Genomic DNA, 15,784 nt, shown 5'->3' with positions numbered 1-15,784 from the left:
TATATATATATATATATATATATATTTCTCCGCCGAAATCACTTTTAAACCCATTTCCACCTTTTTTTCCCTTCTCTTCCTCTTACTTTTTTTTCACGTTTTTTTACGTTTTTCTCCTTTTCGCCTCTTTTCTGGGCGTATTATTCTTCTTTTTCTTCTTTTTTTTCGTCTAATGCATACCCCATCAGTGCAGCAATGCTTATTCAATACCGCCAGCAGATGGAGACACTGGGGGATAATTTTCTAAGGATTTATACTGATTTTTCCTGTCTGAATTTGTCGCACAGAAAGTTGCAGGCCAAATATGTGTGACATTTCTGCGACTTTAGCTTCTAGAGCATTTTTACAACATTATACATAGGTGCTGAATACATAAAAAGCGACTGTTCAGCGACAGACAAGTCGCATCGGCTGAAAGTAGGCCAGAATGTCAGTCCATGTTGGAGCAGGTTTAGATACAGTCTAAAGCATAGATCTCAAAGTCTGTGCACAGAATTTAGCAAGGGCCTCGCACCTTCTGATGCATCAGGTAGGTGCACTATAGCATAGCCTAACCCTCTGTACTTTGGTCTATATTGATGCGGGACATAGACAGCCAGCTGATGACCAATCCATTAGTGCAATGGATGGCTGGAAGCATTTGTCTTTGCCTTTGCAATACCACAGAAGCAATGCATGGTCAATGTACAGCAATGACACACCTGTGTGAACAGCCAGGAGACCCCCCCATGTTATGTTACATAGTTACATAGTTAGTACGGTCGAAAAAAGACATATGTCCATCAAGTTCAACCAGGGAATTAAGGGGTAGGGGTGTGGCGCGATATTGGGGAAGGGATGAGATTTTATATTTCTTCATAAGCATTAATCTTATTTTGTCAATTAGGAACATTCAGCACCCACCCGCTATCAAGGCAGCTGCCTATCATGTCATGCCCTACCTGCACAGGTGTGCTGGCTACTCAAATGATCCAATTAAGGAGGCCATTTAGTCAGCAGCAGCAGAAGTCCTGTGCCTGGACGCTCCAACAGCGGCCAGACACAAGCAGAAGCAGCAGAAGCAGCAGCAGCACCACCTTTTGTTTTTTGGCTGCAGCAGCAGCAGCAGCAGCAGCAAGGCCCACAGGGCTGGCTAGCTGGCTAGCCAGCAAGCAGGTAGCAATGAAAGTAGGAATCTTTCTTTTTAACCCTGTAAGGGGGTGGTGCACTGTACCCGAAGATACTGCCATATCGGGTCAATGCATAGGGCGACGGAAGCAAGCTTCGAAATCGGCCCCCGTTCTCAAAAATCCATTTAATATATGGTCCCCAGATAGGGGACGTATCAGATATTAAACTGATAAGAACAGATACTACACTTGATCTTAGCCAAAAGGCCGAGAAGCGATAACCGTGAAAGGGGCGGGCCCAACAAGGTCCCCTTCATGGGCACTATCACTGCTTGCTGTCAGGGAGGCTGCCAGACAATTTTCCATGCACACTCTGGGCTGGGGGGCAGTCAACCACCAGTACACACAGCAGAACCTAAACCCATACCATTATTGCTAAGCAGCAAGACAGGGGCCCATTGCACTCCCACGGGGCCTTTTTAAATGCAATCCATAACCCGGATTTGCCAGGAACCCTTCTTACTCCTCCTACTTGCATGTGACACTGGGCTTAGGATCTGCATAGGAAACACACACACAAGCACACACCTACCTTTGTTGCCTGCAGATGCCTCCTTGGCTGTCCCCAAACGGTATCAAACCAACACCCACGGGAAGCTGTAAGCATAGAGGACATGCCTGCACCCCATTGGACTTACCTGTGTGGGTTAAATCCGGGTTATTTGACAACCTATGGCGGTGATGGTTCTGCTCAGGCAGAGCAGTGCTGATGCTCCTCATAAAGCTGTCGCTGCTGTGAAGGTTCTAGGTGACATCACAATCCCTATGGTTACATACACAACAAAGCTGGGTTGTTGTTGTTTACACTCTGCAAGGCCTGTGGAAGTGAGTGACATCATAGCACTGTAGTTCTGAGGGTTCTAGATGGATGCAACAATCTCCTGTTGCTTCTATGAAGGCCATAATAGACGACATCACCAAACAGCTCCATAGTCACATACACAGCAAAGGAGAGATGTTGTTTACACCTAGTGATGTCAGTGGTATTGAGTGACATCACAGCACAGTGCTAAGGCTCCTGGGCCTGGACACAGCAGCGGCTGCAATATCTCAACGGAGAATACGTTTATATATATGTGTGTGTGTGCGCGTATATATATATATATATATATATATATATATATATATATATATATTTCTCCGCCGAAATCACTTTTAAACCCATTTCCACCTTTTTTTCCCTTCTCTTCCTCTTACTTTTTTTTCACGTTTTTTTACGTTTTTCTCCTTTTCGCCTCTTTTCTGGGCGTATTATTCTTCTTTTTCTTCTTTTTTTTCGTCTAATGCATACCCCATCAGTGCAGCAATGCTTATTCAATACCGCCAGCAGATGGAGACACTGGGGGATAATTTTCTAAGGATTTATACTGATTTTTCCTGTCTGAATTTGTCGCACAGAAAGTTGCAGGCCAAATATGTGTGACATTTCTGCGACTTTAGCTTCTAGAGCATTTTTACAACATTATACATAGGTGCTGAATACATAAAAAGCGACTGTTCAGCGACAGACAAGTCGCATCGGCTGAAAGTAGGCCAGAATGTCAGTCCATGTTGGAGCAGGTTTAGATACAGTCTAAAGCATAGATCTCAAAGTCTGTGCACAGAATTTAGCAAGGGCCTCGCACCTTCTGATGCATCAGGTAGGTGCACTATAGCATAGCCTAACCCTCTGTACTTTGGTCTATATTGATGCGGGACATAGACAGCCAGCTGATGACCAATCCATTAGTGCAATGGATGGCTGGAAGCATTTGTCTTTGCCTTTGCAATACCACAGAAGCAATGCATGGTCAATGTACAGCAATGACACACCTGTGTGAACAGCCAGGAGACCCCCCCATGTTATGTTACATAGTTACATAGTTAGTACGGTCGAAAAAAGACATATGTCCATCAAGTTCAACCAGGGAATTAAGGGGTAGGGGTGTGGCGCGATATTGGGGAAGGGATGAGATTTTATATTTCTTCATAAGCATTAATCTTATTTTGTCAATTAGGAACATTCAGCACCCACCCGCTATCAAGGCAGCTGCCTATCATGTCATGCCCTACCTGCACAGGTGTGCTGGCTACTCAAATGATCCAATTAAGGAGGCCATTTAGTCAGCAGCAGCAGAAGTCCTGTGCCTGGACGCTCCAACAGCGGCCAGACACAAGCAGAAGCAGCAGAAGCAGCAGCAGCACCACCTTTTGTTTTTTGGCTGCAGCAGCAGCAGCAGCAGCAGCAAGGCCCACAGGGCTGGCTAGCTGGCTAGCCAGCAAGCAGGTAGCAATGAAAGTAGGAATCTTTCTTTTTAACCCTGTAAGGGGGTGGTGCACTGTACCCGAAGATACTGCCATATCGGGTCAATGCATAGGGCGACGGAAGCAAGCTTCGAAATCGGCCCCCGTTCTCAAAAATCCATTTAATATATGGTCCCCAGATAGGGGACGTATCAGATATTAAACTGATAAGAACAGATACTACACTTGATCTTAGCCAAAAGGCCGAGAAGCGATAACCGTGAAAGGGGCGGGCCCAACAAGGTCCCCTTCATGGGCACTATCACTGCTTGCTGTCAGGGAGGCTGCCAGACAATTTTCCATGCACACTCTGGGCTGGGGGGCAGTCAACCACCAGTACACACAGCAGAACCTAAACCCATACCATTATTGCTAAGCAGCAAGACAGGGGCCCATTGCACTCCCACGGGGCCTTTTTAAATGCAATCCATAACCCGGATTTGCCAGGAACCCTTCTTACTCCTCCTACTTGCATGTGACACTGGGCTTAGGATCTGCATAGGAAACACACACACACAAGCACACACCTACCTTTGTTGCCTGCAGATGCCTCCTTGGCTGTCCCCAAACGGTATCAAACCAACACCCACGGGAAGCTGTAAGCATAGAGGACATGCCTGCACCCCATTGGACTTACCTGTGTGGGTTAAATCCGGGTTATTTGACAACCTATGGCGGTGATGGTTCTGCTCAGGCAGAGCAGTGCTGATGCTCCTCATAAAGCTGTCGCTGCTGTGAAGGTTCTAGGTGACATCACAATCCCTATGGTTACATACACAACAAAGCTGGGTTGTTGTTGTTTACACTCTGCAAGGCCTGTGGAAGTGAGTGACATCATAGCACTGTAGTTCTGAGGGTTCTAGATGGATGCAACAATCTCCTGTTGCTTCTATGAAGGCCATAATAGACGACATCACCAAACAGCTCCATAGTCACATACACAGCAAAGGAGAGATGTTGTTTACACCTAGTGATGTCAGTGGTATTGAGTGACATCACAGCACAGTGCTAAGGCTCCTGGGCCTGGACACAGCAGCGGCTGCAATATCTCAACGGAGAATACGTTTATATATATGTGTGTGTGTGCGCGTATATATATATATATATATATATATATATATATATATATATATATATATTTCTCCGCCGAAATCACTTTTAAACCCATTTCCACCTTTTTTTCCCTTCTCTTCCTCTTACTTTTTTTTCACGTTTTTTTACGTTTTTCTCCTTTTCGCCTCTTTTCTGGGCGTATTATTCTTCTTTTTCTTCTTTTTTTTCGTCTAATGCATACCCCATCAGTGCAGCAATGCTTATTCAATACCGCCAGCAGATGGAGACACTGGGGGATAATTTTCTAAGGATTTATACTGATTTTTCCTGTCTGAATTTGTCGCACAGAAAGTTGCAGGCCAAATATGTGTGACATTTCTGCGACTTTAGCTTCTAGAGCATTTTTACAACATTATACATAGGTGCTGAATACATAAAAAGCGACTGTTCAGCGACAGACAAGTCGCATCGGCTGAAAGTAGGCCAGAATGTCAGTCCATGTTGGAGCAGGTTTAGATACAGTCTAAAGCATAGATCTCAAAGTCTGTGCACAGAATTTAGCAAGGGCCTCGCACCTTCTGATGCATCAGGTAGGTGCACTATAGCATAGCCTAACCCTCTGTACTTTGGTCTATATTGATGCGGGACATAGACAGCCAGCTGATGACCAATCCATTAGTGCAATGGATGGCTGGAAGCATTTGTCTTTGCCTTTGCAATACCACAGAAGCAATGCATGGTCAATGTACAGCAATGACACACCTGTGTGAACAGCCAGGAGACCCCCCCATGTTATGTTACATAGTTACATAGTTAGTACGGTCGAAAAAAGACATATGTCCATCAAGTTCAACCAGGGAATTAAGGGGTAGGGGTGTGGCGCGATATTGGGGAAGGGATGAGATTTTATATTTCTTCATAAGCATTAATCTTATTTTGTCAATTAGGAACATTCAGCACCCACCCGCTATCAAGGCAGCTGCCTATCATGTCATGCCCTACCTGCACAGGTGTGCTGGCTACTCAAATGATCCAATTAAGGAGGCCATTTAGTCAGCAGCAGCAGAAGTCCTGTGCCTGGACGCTCCAACAGCGGCCAGACACAAGCAGAAGCAGCAGAAGCAGCAGCAGCACCACCTTTTGTTTTTTGGCTGCAGCAGCAGCAGCAGCAGCAGCAAGGCCCACAGGGCTGGCTAGCTGGCTAGCCAGCAAGCAGGTAGCAATGAAAGTAGGAATCTTTCTTTTTAACCCTGTAAGGGGGTGGTGCACTGTACCCGAAGATACTGCCATATCGGGTCAATGCATAGGGCGACGGAAGCAAGCTTCGAAATCGGCCCCCGTTCTCAAAAATCCATTTAATATATGGTCCCCAGATAGGGGACGTATCAGATATTAAACTGATAAGAACAGATACTACACTTGATCTTAGCCAAAAGGCCGAGAAGCGATAACCGTGAAAGGGGCGGGCCCAACAAGGTCCCCTTCATGGGCACTATCACTGCTTGCTGTCAGGGAGGCTGCCAGACAATTTTCCATGCACACTCTGGGCTGGGGGGCAGTCAACCACCAGTACACACAGCAGAACCTAAACCCATACCATTATTGCTAAGCAGCAAGACAGGGGCCCATTGCACTCCCACGGGGCCTTTTTAAATGCAATCCATAACCCGGATTTGCCAGGAACCCTTCTTACTCCTCCTACTTGCATGTGACACTGGGCTTAGGATCTGCATAGGAAACACACACACAAGCACACACCTACCTTTGTTGCCTGCAGATGCCTCCTTGGCTGTCCCCAAACGGTATCAAACCAACACCCACGGGAAGCTGTAAGCATAGAGGACATGCCTGCACCCCATTGGACTTACCTGTGTGGGTTAAATCCGGGTTATTTGACAACCTATGGCGGTGATGGTTCTGCTCAGGCAGAGCAGTGCTGATGCTCCTCATAAAGCTGTCGCTGCTGTGAAGGTTCTAGGTGACATCACAATCCCTATGGTTACATACACAACAAAGCTGGGTTGTTGTTGTTTACACTCTGCAAGGCCTGTGGAAGTGAGTGACATCATAGCACTGTAGTTCTGAGGGTTCTAGATGGATGCAACAATCTCCTGTTGCTTCTATGAAGGCCATAATAGACGACATCACCAAACAGCTCCATAGTCACATACACAGCAAAGGAGAGATGTTGTTTACACCTAGTGATGTCAGTGGTATTGAGTGACATCACAGCACAGTGCTAAGGCTCCTGGGCCTGGACACAGCAGCGGCTGCAATATCTCAACGGAGAATACGTTTATATATATGTGTGTGTGTGCGCGTATATATATATATATATATATATATATATATATATATATATATATTTCTCCGCCGAAATCACTTTTAAACCCATTTCCACCTTTTTTTCCCTTCTCTTCCTCTTACTTTTTTTTCACGTTTTTTTACGTTTTTCTCCTTTTCGCCTCTTTTCTGGGCGTATTATTCTTCTTTTTCTTCTTTTTTTTCGTCTAATGCATACCCCATCAGTGCAGCAATGCTTATTCAATACCGCCAGCAGATGGAGACACTGGGGGATAATTTTCTAAGGATTTATACTGATTTTTCCTGTCTGAATTTGTCGCACAGAAAGTTGCAGGCCAAATATGTGTGACATTTCTGCGACTTTAGCTTCTAGAGCATTTTTACAACATTATACATAGGTGCTGAATACATAAAAAGCGACTGTTCAGCGACAGACAAGTCGCATCGGCTGAAAGTAGGCCAGAATGTCAGTCCATGTTGGAGCAGGTTTAGATACAGTCTAAAGCATAGATCTCAAAGTCTGTGCACAGAATTTAGCAAGGGCCTCGCACCTTCTGATGCATCAGGTAGGTGCACTATAGCATAGCCTAACCCTCTGTACTTTGGTCTATATTGATGCGGGACATAGACAGCCAGCTGATGACCAATCCATTAGTGCAATGGATGGCTGGAAGCATTTGTCTTTGCCTTTGCAATACCACAGAAGCAATGCATGGTCAATGTACAGCAATGACACACCTGTGTGAACAGCCAGGAGACCCCCCCCATGTTATGTTACATAGTTACATAGTTAGTACGGTCGAAAAAAGACATATGTCCATCAAGTTCAACCAGGGAATTAAGGGGTAGGGGTGTGGCGCGATATTGGGGAAGGGATGAGATTTTATATTTCTTCATAAGCATTAATCTTATTTTGTCAATTAGGAACATTCAGCACCCACCCGCTATCAAGGCAGCTGCCTATCATGTCATGCCCTACCTGCACAGGTGTGCTGGCTACTCAAATGATCCAATTAAGGAGGCCATTTAGTCAGCAGCAGCAGAAGTCCTGTGCCTGGACGCTCCAACAGCGGCCAGACACAAGCAGAAGCAGCAGAAGCAGCAGCAGCACCACCTTTTGTTTTTTGGCTGCAGCAGCAGCAGCAGCAGCAGCAAGGCCCACAGGGCTGGCTAGCTGGCTAGCCAGCAAGCAGGTAGCAATGAAAGTAGGAATCTTTCTTTTTAACCCTGTAAGGGGGTGGTGCACTGTACCCGAAGATACTGCCATATCGGGTCAATGCATAGGGCGACGGAAGCAAGCTTCGAAATCGGCCCCCGTTCTCAAAAATCCATTTAATATATGGTCCCCAGATAGGGGACGTATCAGATATTAAACTGATAAGAACAGATACTACACTTGATCTTAGCCAAAAGGCCGAGAAGCGATAACCGTGAAAGGGGCGGGCCCAACAAGGTCCCCTTCATGGGCACTATCACTGCTTGCTGTCAGGGAGGCTGCCAGACAATTTTCCATGCACACTCTGGGCTGGGGGGCAGTCAACCACCAGTACACACAGCAGAACCTAAACCCATACCATTATTGCTAAGCAGCAAGACAGGGGCCCATTGCACTCCCACGGGGCCTTTTTAAATGCAATCCATAACCCGGATTTGCCAGGAACCCTTCTTACTCCTCCTACTTGCATGTGACACTGGGCTTAGGATCTGCATAGGAAACACACACACAAGCACACACCTACCTTTGTTGCCTGCAGATGCCTCCTTGGCTGTCCCCAAACGGTATCAAACCAACACCCACGGGAAGCTGTAAGCATAGAGGACATGCCTGCACCCCATTGGACTTACCTGTGTGGGTTAAATCCGGGTTATTTGACAACCTATGGCGGTGATGGTTCTGCTCAGGCAGAGCAGTGCTGATGCTCCTCATAAAGCTGTCGCTGCTGTGAAGGTTCTAGGTGACATCACAATCCCTATGGTTACATACACAACAAAGCTGGGTTGTTGTTGTTTACACTCTGCAAGGCCTGTGGAAGTGAGTGACATCATAGCACTGTAGTTCTGAGGGTTCTAGATGGATGCAACAATCTCCTGTTGCTTCTATGAAGGCCATAATAGACGACATCACCAAACAGCTCCATAGTCACATACACAGCAAAGGAGAGATGTTGTTTACACCTAGTGATGTCAGTGGTATTGAGTGACATCACAGCACAGTGCTAAGGCTCCTGGGCCTGGACACAGCAGCGGCTGCAATATCTCAACGGAGAATACGTTTATATATATGTGTGTGTGTGCGCGTATATATATATATATATATATATATATATATATATATATATTTCTCCGCCGAAATCACTTTTAAACCCATTTCCACCTTTTTTTCCCTTCTCTTCCTCTTACTTTTTTTTCACGTTTTTTTACGTTTTTCTCCTTTTCGCCTCTTTTCTGGGCGTATTCTTCTTCTTTTTCTTCTTTTTTTTCGTCTAATGCATACCCCATCAGTGCAGCAATGCTTATTCAATACCGCCAGCAGATGGAGACACTGGGGGATAATTTTCTAAGGATTTATACTGATTTTTCCTGTCTGAATTTGTCGCACAGAAAGTTGCAGGCCAAATATGTGTGACATTTCTGCGACTTTAGCTTCTAGAGCATTTTTACAACATTATACATAGGTGCTGAATACATAAAAAGCGACTGTTCAGCGACAGACAAGTCGCATCGGCTGAAAGTAGGCCAGAATGTCAGTCCATGTTGGAGCAGGTTTAGATACAGTCTAAAGCATAGATCTCAAAGTCTGTGCACAGAATTTAGCAAGGGCCTCGCACCTTCTGATGCATCAGGTAGGTGCACTATAGCATAGCCTAACCCTCTGTACTTTGGTCTATATTGATGCGGGACATAGACAGCCAGCTGATGACCAATCCATTAGTGCAATGGATGGCTGGAAGCATTTGTCTTTGCCTTTGCAATACCACAGAAGCAATGCATGGTCAATGTACAGCAATGACACACCTGTGTGAACAGCCAGGAGACCCCCCCATGTTATGTTACATAGTTACATAGTTAGTACGGTCGAAAAAAGACATATGTCCATCAAGTTCAACCAGGGAATTAAGGGGTAGGGGTGTGGCGCGATATTGGGGAAGGGATGAGATTTTATATTTCTTCATAAGCATTAATCTTATTTTGTCAATTAGGAACATTCAGCACCCACCCGCTATCAAGGCAGCTGCCTATCATGTCATGCCCTACCTGCACAGGTGTGCTGGCTACTCAAATGATCCAATTAAGGAGGCCATTTAGTCAGCAGCAGCAGAAGTCCTGTGCCTGGACGCTCCAACAGCGGCCAGACACAAGCAGAAGCAGCAGAAGCAGCAGCAGCACCACCTTTTGTTTTTTGGCTGCAGCAGCAGCAGCAGCAGCAGCAGCAAGGCCCACAGGGCTGGCTAGCTGGCTAGCCAGCAAGCAGGTAGCAATGAAAGTAGGAATCTTTCTTTTTAACCCTGTAAGGGGGTGGTGCACTGTACCCGAAGATACTGCCATATCGGGTCAATGCATAGGGCGACGGAAGCAAGCTTCGAAATCGGCCCCCGTTCTCAAAAATCCATTTAATATATGGTCCCCAGATAGGGGACGTATCAGATATTAAACTGATAAGAACAGATACTACACTTGATCTTAGCCAAAAGGCCGAGAAGCGATAACCGTGAAAGGGGCGGGCCCAACAAGGTCCCCTTCATGGGCACTATCACTGCTTGCTGTCAGGGAGGCTGCCAGACAATTTTCCATGCACACTCTGGGCTGGGGGGCAGTCAACCACCAGTACACACAGCAGAACCTAAACCCATACCATTATTGCTAAGCAGCAAGACAGGGGCCCATTGCACTCCCACGGGGCCTTTTTAAATGCAATCCATAACCCGGATTTGCCAGGAACCCTTCTTACTCCTCCTACTTGCATGTGACACTGGGCTTAGGATCTGCATAGGAAACACACACACAAGCACACACCTACCTTTGTTGCCTGCAGATGCCTCCTTGGCTGTCCCCAAACGGTATCAAACCAACACCCACGGGAAGCTGTAAGCATAGAGGACATGCCTGCACCCCATTGGACTTACCTGTGTGGGTTAAATCCGGGTTATTTGACAACCTATGGCGGTGATGGTTCTGCTCAGGCAGAGCAGTGCTGATGCTCCTCATAAAGCTGTCGCTGCTGTGAAGGTTCTAGGTGACATCACAATCCCTATGGTTACATACACAACAAAGCTGGGTTGTTGTTGTTTACACTCTGCAAGGCCTGTGGAAGTGAGTGACATCATAGCACTGTAGTTCTGAGGGTTCTAGATGGATGCAACAATCTCCTGTTGCTTCTATGAAGGCCATAATAGACGACATCACCAAACAGCTCCATAGTCACATACACAGCAAAGGAGAGATGTTGTTTACACCTAGTGATGTCAGTGGTATTGAGTGACATCACAGCACAGTGCTAAGGCTCCTGGGCCTGGACACAGCAGCGGCTGCAATATCTCAACGGAGAATACGTTTATATATATGTGTGTGTGTGCGCGTATATATATATATATATATATATATATATATATATATATTTCTCCGCCGAAATCACTTTTAAACCCATTTCCACCTTTTTTTCCCTTCTCTTCCTCTTACTTTTTTTTCACGTTTTTTTACGTTTTTCTCCTTTTCGCCTCTTTTCTGGGCGTATTATTCTTCTTTTTCTTCTTTTTTTTCGTCTAATGCATACCCCATCAGTGCAGCAATGCTTATTCAATACCGCCAGCAGATGGAGACACTGGGGGATAATTTTCTAAGGATTTATACTGATTTTTCCTGTCTGAATTTGTCGCACAGAAAGTTGCAGGCCAAATATGTGTGACATTTCTGCGACTTTAGCTTCTAGAGCATTTTTACAACATTATACATAGGTGCTGAATACATAAAAAGCGACTGTTCAGCGACAGACAAGTCGCATCGGCTGAAAGTAGGCCAGAATGTCAGTCCATGTTGGAGCAGGTTTAGATACAGTCTAAAGCATAGATCTCAAAGTCTGTGCACAGAATTTAGCAAGGGCCTCGCACCTTCTGATGCATCAGGTAGGTGCACTATAGCATAGCCTAACCCTCTGTACTTTGGTCTATATTGATGCGGGACATAGACAGCCAGCTGATGACCAATCCATTAGTGCAATGGATGGCTGGAAGCATTTGTCTTTGCCTTTGCAATACCACAGAAGCAATGCATGGTCAATGTACAGCAATGACACACCTGTGTGAACAGCCAGGAGACCCCCCCATGTTATGTTACATAGTTACATAGTTAGTACGGTCGAAAAAAGACATATGTCCATCAAGTTCAACCAGGGAATTAAGGGGTAGGGGTGTGGCGCGATATTGGGGAAGGGATGAGATTTTATATTTCTTCATAAGCATTAATCTTATTTTGTCAATTAGGAACATTCAGCACCCACCCGCTATCAAGGCAGCTGCCTATCATGTCATGCCCTACCTGCACAGGTGTGCTGGCTACTCAAATGATCCAATTAAGGAGGCCATTTAGTCAGCAGCAGCAGAAGTCCTGTGCCTGGACGCTCCAACAGCGGCCAGACACAAGCAGAAGCAGCAGAAGCAGCAGCAGCACCACCTTTTGTTTTTTGGCTGCAGCAGCAGCAGCAGCAGCAAGGCCCACAGGGCTGGCTAGCTGGCTAGCCAGCAAGCAGGTAGCAATGAAAGTAGGAATCTTTCTTTTTAACCCTGTAAGGGGGTGGTGCACTGTACCCGAAGATACTGCCATATCGGGTCAATGCATAGGGCGACGGAAGCAAGCTTCGAAATCGGCCCCCGTTCTCAAAAAATCCATTTAATATATGGTCCCCAGATAGGGGACGTATCAGATATTAAACTGATAAGAACAGATACTACACTTGATCTTAGCCAAAAGGCCGAGAAGCGATAACCGTGAAAGGGGCGGGCCCAACAAGGTCCCCTTCATGGGCACTATCACTGCTTGCTGTCAGGGAGGCTGCCAGACAATTTTCCATGCACACTCTGGGCTGGGGGGCAGTCAACCACCAGTACACACAGCAGAACCTAAACCCATACCATTATTGCTAAGCAGCAAGACAGGGGCCCATTGCACTCCCACGGGGCCTTTTTAAATGCAATCCATAACCCGGATTTGCCAGGAACCCTTCTTACTCCTCCTACTTGCATGTGACACTGGGCTTAGGATCTGCATAGGAAACACACACACAAGCACACACCTACCTTTGTTGCCTGCAGATGCCTCCTTGGCTGTCCCCAAACGGTATCAAACCAACACCCACGGGAAGCTGTAAGCATAGAGGACATGCCTGCACCCCATTGGACTTACCTGTGTGGGTTAAATCCGGGTTATTTGACAACCTATGGCGGTGATGGTTCTGCTCAGGCAGAGCAGTGCTGATGCTCCTCATAAAGCTGTCGCTGCTGTGAAGGTTCTAGGTGACATCACAATCCCTATGGTTACATACACAACAAAGCTGGGTTGTTGTTGTTTACACTCTGCAAGGCCTGTGGAAGTGAGTGACATCATAGCACTGTAGTTCTGAGGGTTCTAGATGGATGCAACAATCTCCTGTTGCTTCTATGAAGGCCATAATAGACGACATCACCAAACAGCTCCATAGTCACATACACAGCAAAGGAGAGATGTTGTTTACACCTAGTGATGTCAGTGGTATTGAGTGACATCACAGCACAGTGCTAAGGCTCCTGGGCCTGGACACAGCAGCGGCTGCAATATCTCAACGGAGAATACGTTTATATATATGTGTGTGTGTGCGCGTATATATATATATATATATATATATATATATATATATATATATATTTCTCCGCCGAAATCACTTTTAAACCCATTTCCACCTTTTTTTCCCTTCTCTTCCTCTTACTTTTTTTTCACGTTTTTTTACGTTTTTCTCCTTTTCGCCTCTTTTCTGGGCGTATTATTCTTCTTTTTCTTCTTTTTTTTCGTCTAATGCATACCCCATCAGTGCAGCAATGCTTATTCAATACCGCCAGCAGATGGAGACACTGGGGGATAATTTTCTAAGGATTTATACTGATTTTTCCTGTCTGAATTTGTCGCACAGAAAGTTGCAGGCCAAATATGTGTGACATTTCTGCGACTTTAGCTTCTAGAGCATTTTTACAACATTATACATAGGTGCTGAATACATAAAAAGCGACTGTTCAGCGACAGACAAGTCGCATCGGCTGAAAGTAGGCCAGAATGTCAGTCCATGTTGGAGCAGGTTTAGATACAGTCTAAAGCATAGATCTCAAAGTCTGTGCACAGAATTTAGCAAGGGCCTCGCACCTTCTGATGCATCAGGTAGGTGCACTATAGCATAGCCTAACCCTCTGTACTTTGGTCTATATTGATGCGGGACATAGACAGCCAGCTGATGACCAATCCATTAGTGCAATGGATGGCTGGAAGCATTTGTCTTTGCCTTTGCAATACCACAGAAGCAATGCATGGTCAATGTACAGCAATGACACACCTGTGTGAACAGCCAGGAGACCCCCCCATGTTATGTTACATAGTTACATAGTTAGTACGGTCGAAAAAAGACATATGTCCATCAAGTTCAACCAGGGAATTAAGGGGTAGGGGTGTGGCGCGATATTGGGGAAGGGATGAGATTTTATATTTCTTCATAAGCATTAATCTTATTTTGTCAATTAGGAACATTCAGCACCCCACCCGCTATCAAGGCAGCTGCCTATCATGTCATGCCCTACCTGCACAGGTGTGCTGGCTACTCAAATGATCCAATTAAGGAGGCCATTTAGTCAGCAGCAGCAGAAGTCCTGTGCCTGGACGCTCCAACAGCGGCCAGACACAAGCAGAAGCAGCAGAAGCAGCAGCAGCACCACCTTTTGTTTTTTGGCTGCAGCAGCAGCAGCAGCAGCAGCAGCAAGGCCCACAGGGCTGGCTAGCTGGCTAGCCAGCAAGCAGGTAGCAATGAAAGTAGGAATCTTTCTTTTTAACCCTGTAAGGGGGTGGTGCACTGTACCCGAAGATACTGCCATATCGGGTCAATGCATAGGGCGACGGAAGCAAGCTTCGAAAATCGGCCCCCCGTTCTCAAAAATCCATTTAATATATGGTCCCCAGATAGGGGACGTATCAGATATTAAACTGATAAGAACAGATACTACACTTGATCTTAGCCAAAAGGCCGAGAAGCGATAACCGTGAAAGGGGCGGGCCCAACAAGGTCCCCTTCATGGGCACTATCACTGCTTGCTGTCAGGGAGGCTGCCAGACAATTTTCCATGCACACTCTGGGCTGGGGGGCAGTCAACCACCAGTACACACAGCAGAACCTAAACCCATACCATTATTGCTAAGCAGCAAGACAGGGGCCCATTGCACTCCCACGGGGCCTTTTTAAAATGCAATCCATAACCCGGATTTGCCAGGAACCCTTCTTACTCCTCCTACTTGCATGTGACACTGGGCTTAGGATCTGCATAGGAAACACACACACAAGCACACACCTACCTTTGTTGCCTGCAGATGCCTCCTTGGCTGTCCCCCAAACGGTATCAAACCAACACCCACGGGAAGCTGTAAGCATAGAGGACATGCCTGCACCCCATTGGACTTACCTGTGTGGGTTAAATCCGGGTTATTTGACAACCTATGGCGGTGATGGTTCTGCTCAGGCAGAGCAGTGCTGATGCTCCTCATAAAGCTGTCGCTGCTGTGAAGGTTCTAGGTGACATCACAATCCCTATGGTTACATACACAACAAAGCTGGGTTGTTGTTGTTTACACTCCTCTGCAAGGCCTGTGGAAGTGAGTGACATCATAGCACTGTAGTTCTGAGGGTTCTAGATGGATGCAACAATCTCCTGTTGCTTCTATGAAGGTCATAATAGACGACATCACCAAACAGA

General features: G+C 46.1%; 7 non-coding genes across 7 annotated transcripts; all 7 read right to left on the bottom strand.

Moving 5' to 3' along the window:
* Positions 1-1,197: 1,197 nt before the first annotated feature.
* On the bottom strand, positions 1,198-1,388 carry LOC130325819 (U2 spliceosomal RNA). The gene has a single exon (XR_008870563.1). It is a non-coding gene; the product is annotated as a U2 spliceosomal RNA (small nuclear RNA).
* Positions 1,389-3,477: 2,089 nt separating this feature from the next.
* On the bottom strand, positions 3,478-3,668 carry LOC130325818 (U2 spliceosomal RNA). The gene has a single exon (XR_008870562.1). It is a non-coding gene; the product is annotated as a U2 spliceosomal RNA (small nuclear RNA).
* Positions 3,669-5,763: 2,095 nt separating this feature from the next.
* LOC130325817 (U2 spliceosomal RNA) lies at positions 5,764-5,954 on the bottom strand. The gene has a single exon (XR_008870561.1). It is a non-coding gene; the product is annotated as a U2 spliceosomal RNA (small nuclear RNA).
* A 2,090-nt stretch (positions 5,955-8,044) lies between these two features.
* On the bottom strand, positions 8,045-8,235 carry LOC130325816 (U2 spliceosomal RNA). Its single transcript, XR_008870560.1, has one exon. It is a non-coding gene; the product is annotated as a U2 spliceosomal RNA (small nuclear RNA).
* Positions 8,236-10,323: 2,088 nt separating this feature from the next.
* On the bottom strand, positions 10,324-10,514 carry LOC130325805 (U2 spliceosomal RNA). The gene has a single exon (XR_008870550.1). It is a non-coding gene; the product is annotated as a U2 spliceosomal RNA (small nuclear RNA).
* A 2,080-nt stretch (positions 10,515-12,594) lies between these two features.
* On the bottom strand, positions 12,595-12,786 carry LOC130325815 (U2 spliceosomal RNA). The gene has a single exon (XR_008870559.1). It is a non-coding gene; the product is annotated as a U2 spliceosomal RNA (small nuclear RNA).
* Positions 12,787-14,879: 2,093 nt separating this feature from the next.
* Positions 14,880-15,072, bottom strand: LOC130325814 (U2 spliceosomal RNA). Its single transcript, XR_008870558.1, has one exon. It is a non-coding gene; the product is annotated as a U2 spliceosomal RNA (small nuclear RNA).
* Positions 15,073-15,784: the final 712 nt, after the last annotated feature.

The sequence above is a fragment of the Hyla sarda genome, unplaced genomic scaffold (genome assembly GCF_029499605.1).
Source record: "Hyla sarda isolate aHylSar1 unplaced genomic scaffold, aHylSar1.hap1 scaffold_2758, whole genome shotgun sequence".
In the NCBI taxonomy this organism is placed as follows: Eukaryota; Metazoa; Chordata; class Amphibia; order Anura; family Hylidae; genus Hyla; species Hyla sarda.
The sequence above is the reverse complement of the archived record's forward strand: the minus strand, read 5'-3'. Positions and strand labels throughout refer to the sequence as shown.